The sequence below is a fragment of the Coenobita brevimanus genome, chromosome 13 (assembly GCF_032717465.1).
Source record: "Coenobita brevimanus isolate Jiangsu-jjx chromosome 13, ASM3271746v2, whole genome shotgun sequence".
Classification (NCBI taxonomy): domain Eukaryota; kingdom Metazoa; phylum Arthropoda; class Malacostraca; order Decapoda; family Coenobitidae; genus Coenobita; species Coenobita brevimanus.
Genome location: NC_136966.1, coordinates 22,312,419 through 22,319,613, shown reverse-complemented (window position 1 = coordinate 22,319,613; position 7,195 = coordinate 22,312,419).

Genomic DNA, 7,195 nt, shown 5'->3' with positions numbered 1-7,195 from the left:
AAAACAACATTTAAGCATCATAAAGATTCACTCTTTCACTAAGTACTCAGAGCTTCAAGCAATACATCTGCACTGTATGAGAGACAAGACAATTAACCTTAAAAAAATGGAATATTGGTCCCAAAAACAATGGTACAAATCCATTCACGCTTTAACACGGCAAAAGCCGAATGTCCCCTTTCACTAAATCACTGAGAACGTTGAAACAATCAAAACAAAAGCACGAGAAACACGCAAGAACACCTCTGGCTTTTTCTTCCTTGCATAAAAAACATGCCCGCACACACACACACACACACACACACACACACACACACATACACACACACTCATGGGCGCCCGCGCGTCCAATCCCTGCAACTCGCGCTCACCCTTCAATCAGAGCACATTTTCTTGGGATATGCCAGTGAAGGAGGATATGGCGTGCATACCCCCGCCCGTGTACCTCCATCGCAATTAAGTTCATGGACTCTAATTTTCCGCCTTAACTGTTAGCTCCTCCACCCTCCACCCGCAGCTGGCATTTTTCATACCTTCTGCCCCACCTGTTCCTGGTATTCTTCTTTAATAATTTCTAGCAAAGAAGCTTGTCTCCAGCACCAGATAGTGAGAGCACAGGAAAAGCCACCCTATAAACCTCTTGTTACCACCCATCCAGCCAGTCATCAACGTGTACTTACCAGAGAAGAGTTAGGCTTGGTTTTAAGCGATAATAGGAAGGCATTGCACGAGGAGGACGGCTAGCCTTCGTAAACATATGGGCAGGATTCCTTCACAGTCTCCTCACACTAAGCTCTTAGTCAATGGGAGGTGTCAAAGCTAGTACCGTCAACCCGCTTAGTTCCATCCACTATCATATATAACAAACGGGATGCTCTGGTGTCCAGGATGTCATATGCCTTGGTTCCTTCCCAGCCAAAGAGAGGCGCCGAAATACTTAGGCCACGCCCCTTAATTTCTCCCATGAAACCATTTACAATGCTGGGTGGTAACCATATAACCAAACCATACTTGCTCCCTACGTGTCAACAAGTGGGTTGGTGTAGGGTTAGTGCCCCTCCCCGTAAAACAAATAACTCAAAGTCTAATGGCCACCCCTTACGGGATTATGGTGTCTGGCAATAAATAAAAAGATAGATAGATTACACAGACACACACACACACACACACACACACACACAGATGGAGGCACAGCAACTTTTAGCATGAAATGTATTCTTACCATTTTTTCTTTTCTATTACCCGCATATCTTTTCCACAGCGGTGCGAACAGCTGTAATTAGAAGAAGCTTTGCTTTTACATGTACCGCTTAAAATCTAAGAGGTTGTTTGAGGGTTTTCCATCTGTGTGGCAGGAGAGGTCTAAATGATGATGATGATGACAATGATGATGAAACGTTGCCAGGACGTAGGATAGTCTCATATGATCTGGATGTTTGTTTATCATGACATGCTCAAAAACATTTGTTTCAAAATGAGAGTGAAAGGTTGTCTATCAGAAATTTGAGAGGGAAGGAGGGGATGGGAGATAGGAAGGAGAGGGGGCGTATGTCATACCATAAATTTGTTTATCCCACCAGTGTAATGCTCGATATTTATATTCTTACCTGTTGTTGGCCCTGATCAACTTATCCATGGATAATACAAGTGGTACTCGACTTAGTATAATAGTTTATAGTCATTTAAGAAATGTTGTGGCAGCGTTTGTAGTTTTTGGCCGAGTCTAGATTTAGTCAGTACCACGGGTGGTCGTCGTTCCCTCAGCGAAGGAATCTTGAATTGGAAGGGGAGTAAATTAGGCTTGAGGACATAATTTCCTTGATTAGGTACACCAATAAAGAAAAGAAAATGATATATACTTTACTCTACTTTAATAACTTGATGCTAGTTTCCACAAAACATTTTAATTACATGACCCTTTTTAGTATGAGAGAAGATTGTACATGTTACCAAGGTTTTGGATGATCATTCCTCCAACATTATTACCGGGCGAAACAATTTGATACAAGCAATGTATGAAGTCATTGTATCATATTTTCTTTTTGTCAGTTACTCTTGGGCTCGACAATAGCCTCAAGACAGGGACCTTTTTACGAGCATGGGTTATCTGTTCGGGCTGGCATAGCCTCGAACCAATAAGAATGATTACTCGTGTTCATTTTCATCCATATAATATACTCTCATCAGGCAATTCTCCAGAATCCAATATCAGTTCAGTACTATTTACAATTCATAAGCATCATTGCTATAATCACTAAAAAATGCATAATCACTCGGGCTTGTTTAGCCTCGAGGTACATTTCAAAATTACGTCATTACTCACAGTCACTAAGTTCCCTTCCACGCTCCTAATTTCCTAACCTTAGTTACAAGAAAGAAAACGGTTAATGGTTTTGAATTTCGCTCTTCCGTTACCAGATTACATCACTTCCAAATTTCCATTTCTTATTTACAAAATAAAATTCACTTGATAGATCAATAATACTGTTACATTTGGTTTATATAATAATTCATTGACAGTGTAATGTGTGTATGCTCAAGTCTTTGGACAATACTATGGGAAAGCCTCATGCCCACACTGACGTCGCCGGTGTCTGTGGACTGAACAAACGTCCATTGTATACAACGTCTGGGGCTCGAGTCACTACGTTAAACTTTCAACAATATTACTTCATATAGTCCATAACAAGTAAGGATTAAACAAAGAAAAAGAGGGGGAGGAAGAAGAAATGTGGACGGCTCACCTGAACAAACGTCCATTGTATACGACGTCTGGCCCTCGAGTGAGCTCCTTGGGCATGCCACTGCTTAGTCAAATGAGGTGGTGTTTTTGAAATATGGTGGGTTTCAATTCTCTTTACAATTTATTTAGCAGTGCACCCATGACGACGGGACTTTTGATTGAACTGGGGAAAATTTGGGATTTATTCCTTACTCAATTTAGATACTGATTCTATCACTATCTCACTTTGAATCTGAGAGCAGCTTATGCCATCTAGTGACGGCCAAGACAAACGGGACCTTTAAATCCTCACAAATGACATTACTTAGGCCTTTCGGACTGTTAATCTTACATATTTGGGCTCTAGCAGCTTCATTAGTAAACATTTCACAACTAGGTTACGGAAAGAATTGTATATTCATCATTATTCTGTTTAAGGTTTAAACTCGGCGCCCGGCAACAACGCACAAACAACGGGGAAGAGCTGCGCGCATCTGTTATTCATTACACGACCAGACGGAGGAATTCCCGTAGCTCAACATCCACAATTACATCACCCAATGCATAGATACAGAGATACATACATATAAAAATAAAGTTAACCCTACATTAATCATTAACATATGAATTACTACTTAGGATAGGAATTTATAGACTAGTATTCAGGTTACACCCTATCTAACTTAAAAATTACAGTACCTCTAAACACATACATGAATATTAAATTTGTGGCACTACACGTAGGGTAAAGGAAGGAGAGAGGGAGCAGGGGGAGAGAGTGGGAGGAGGGGAGAGGCCTTTAACACACCCCAATCTGTTACCCGTACTTGCATTAAAATGTTTATGTTTATCCGGTTACTCTCACACCTTTCTATCCACACGATTACACCCGCGTTTTGGCTTCATCCGTAAAAATTTCCCTTCGATAAATACCACCACAAGGAAGACCCAAGCCATTCTAAGTCTCTGCAATAAACGAATACTCCAGAGTGAATAAAATTCTCCCGCGGATGCACTTGTCACCAAAATTTAATAATCAGATTCATTGTCATTATTTATTCATATTCTCGCCTCAGTGTATTTCAACAACCTTTCCTGTATTCTTCTGTTCTATGGAACAGATATGGATCAATATTCACCTTGAATTCTTGAGATCTCTGATATTTCACTAAATGAACCAGTGCTCTCTCTCTCTCTCTCTCTCTCTCTCTCTCTCTCTCTCTCTCTCTCTCTCATCCTGAGAGCTGATGGTTCCCTTTTTTGTGTATAATCATTACCCTCAACCCTTTCACCCATCACAGACAATTCTCTTTTTTTTTTTTTTTTTTCGTGTCTTTGGTCACCATCTACATATCCCTCTACCAGTCACTGATATTTCTTCAAAAACATCATCCCCGACACACCAATACAGTCCTGTCATTCTATCTCGTGTACTTCCAACTTCCTAAACTAAGAGACACTTGGTGTATTTTCTCGCTCGTAGATGCCTGTCTCTGACATGATACGTCAGGGAAGAAAATGACAAACATGCCCTAAGTGTGAGGTAGATACAGTAAAACAGTAGACGAAATTTTTTGTCCGACTGAACCTACGCCTAATATTTCTCTAAAATTATAGACTTAACACCCTTTCACCCACTGTTTATACTGTATTTTGGCACAATCACCTTTGTACTACTCTGCCCACCGTTGATATTCCCCTATAATAACGATAACTTTCCCAACCCGTTCAACAGCCTTTGATATTCCACTAGAATCAGCATCCCAGCCACCCATCCCCTCCTCTCTCCCTTGCCCATTTTTCTCATCCTCAACCCATTTCCCTCACTTTTTCCTTCACCCTTTTCCCTCACCCTCCAACCCCATTCCTTCCCTCATACCCATGCTCTCACACACACCTTCTCTCTTCCCCGCAACTCCAGTCTGACAGCTTACCTACTTCCTTCACCTCTGTCCCCCATATTCACCCCCACTCCCATTTCTCACTCCCTCTCCTCTCCTTCTCCCAACTCCCTTCCCTTCCCACACCCCTCAGCCACTTCCCTCCCAAGCCCCTACCGCTACCCACACTTATCGTCACCCAGCCCCTTTCCTAACGCCCAGCCCTTGCCCTTCCTCCACCACATTCCCTTCCCCACCCCTTCCCGCACTATCACTCCATCCCTCCCAGCACCTTTCTCCCAACACATGGTATTCCTATATAATCATCACCCCTTCCCCCCGTCCCCCACGAATAGACCACCCCTCTCTCTCTCTCTCTCTCTCTCTCTCTCTCAGGTAAAGTTCCAAGCCCTTAGTTACTTGACCCAGTCTCATGGAGTGAAGGGAAAGAAATATCTGGATTAAAAGCGATTTGTTGGCCGGAATTAACAGGAGACCACTAATTTGTAAGACTAGTCGGGTTTAGTGGCCAAGCAATACGGAAATCATCGTTTAATTTCGAGGTGTCTTACCTATTTGGTGTATGATGTCGTTGAAGAGTGGTAGGTGGTGGCGACCATCATCCACTCACTTGATGTAGTGCTGCCTACTTCTTCCTTAGCCTTTATCATTCTTTTTCTGTGCCTGCCCTCCTCTCTTCCTATTTCTCCCATCTTTCCTGTCACTACTTAATGCTTTTCTTTCCGTTACAGGTGGCTTTACATTGAGTGACAAGCCAAATGGTTTCCCGTAAGCCAAGAAACCATTTATAACCCTGGGTGGTAACCATATAACCAAACCATACGTGCTCCCTACGTGTCAAGCGGGTTGGTGGAGGGTTAGTGCCCCTCTCTGTAAAACAAATAACTCAAAGTCAAATGGACTCCACGTACGGGATTATGGTGTCTGGCAATAGATAGATAGATAGATATCGTTGAAGAAAGATCCGATTCAGATACACGACTGTAGCTCTCAGTTACAAGCCGAAATGAAAATGTGTGGCCGCAAACGCATCAACAACAAGAAAGAATGAATAATAGAATATACTAAAAGCGGGGTCCCCTAAAGCGATCTGCTGCCACCGATGGTGAAATTATTGTCAAATGACCTTCTTCTTTATGCACATGGCCCTTGATTCGGGTTACGGATCAGGGTGCTGGTGCGAAAACCGTAACTAATAGGGAGATGGTACCGTATGTCTGTCTGTCTCTGTCTGTCTGTCTGTCTGTCTGTCTGTCTGTCTCTTGCAAAGGCAGGCTGAGATGTATTTTGTGGATGAATCATCGGTATAATTGAATAATAATCAGGAATCGTATTTATAAACTCACCTATGCTTCAGATGGGAATTTGATGGTTTTTATTTTCTTCCACTCGTTAGGCTACCAAATAGTTGATAATCTAATTAGAGTTAATATTTTGGTAAAAACAATTTCCGACAACAGTAAGCCGTGAAGGAAATATTTGCTATCGTAAAAATTGTTGAGAGAGAGAGAGAGAGAGAGAGAGAGAGAGAGAGAGAGAGAGAGAGAGAGAGAGAGAAACCCTTTATAAACTTTTCCCCGGTTATTAGAGCGGCTTGTGCAGTGGTTAATACAGTGCAATTAGCGGGAATCATTTATGCTGTAGGGCTGGCTGTACATAACGTTGCTCAGGAACTCTGAATATTAGCCTTGTAACCTCTATGGTTCCGCGCAGCAAAGTTGAAACTTCTACTCCTGGCCTAATTAGCACACGCAAGTGAACTATACAGAACTATATATACCGATGATCTTGATTTCTCTCAGTTTAAGAAAGTTAATCTCTCTCTCTCTCCCTCTTTCTCTCTCTCTCTCTCTCTCTCTCTCTCTGAGTAAGACACTGTAAACTTGACAGCATATTATACAGTTGGGCCTGATACATATCTCAATAATTTGTTTTCGTAACAAAATTTCAATGAGCACACTGTTAGGATGTATCTAGTCATTTTTCGCTGTCTGTGACCTCCAATATTTGAAACGCAATGTGCTCAGGAACATCGAAATGAACGATCTTGTTTTCCTCTCTCTCTTTTTCTAGTTTTTCTGGAAAGGAATTATTTTTGCTGGCTGCCGTCCTCTGGGTTTTTCTTTTTCTAGAAATAAATCTATGTTTTTCTCATTGCTTAATATCTATCTGTCTATCTAACGGTTTATTTATCCATCTGTCTATCTTTTTGTCTGTCTGTTAGCTCCCAATTACAGTTTAAACCATCACGGTCAAAGTGCAAGGTCACAAGCAGAGGTCAGTGTGAGACCATACAAACGAATGATGCTCACATTGTGAAAGGCTTCAACTTGATTTACTAAGGATTTCAGGGGCAGTGTCCAACTGTTTTTTTTAAATAACGTCTCAACAAAGCGTCGGACAAGGATTTAACTTTGGCAGTGCATGTTTTGAGACCCCGACCTAATTTGTAAAATTATGCTTTTGTACCAAATGTGTATGATTAAGGCATTTATAAGAGTAAATGTAGGGTAAACTTAGCTAAAATCGTCAGAGGCATGTAGCGAGGCTAGCTTCGGTCACGATACAAGCC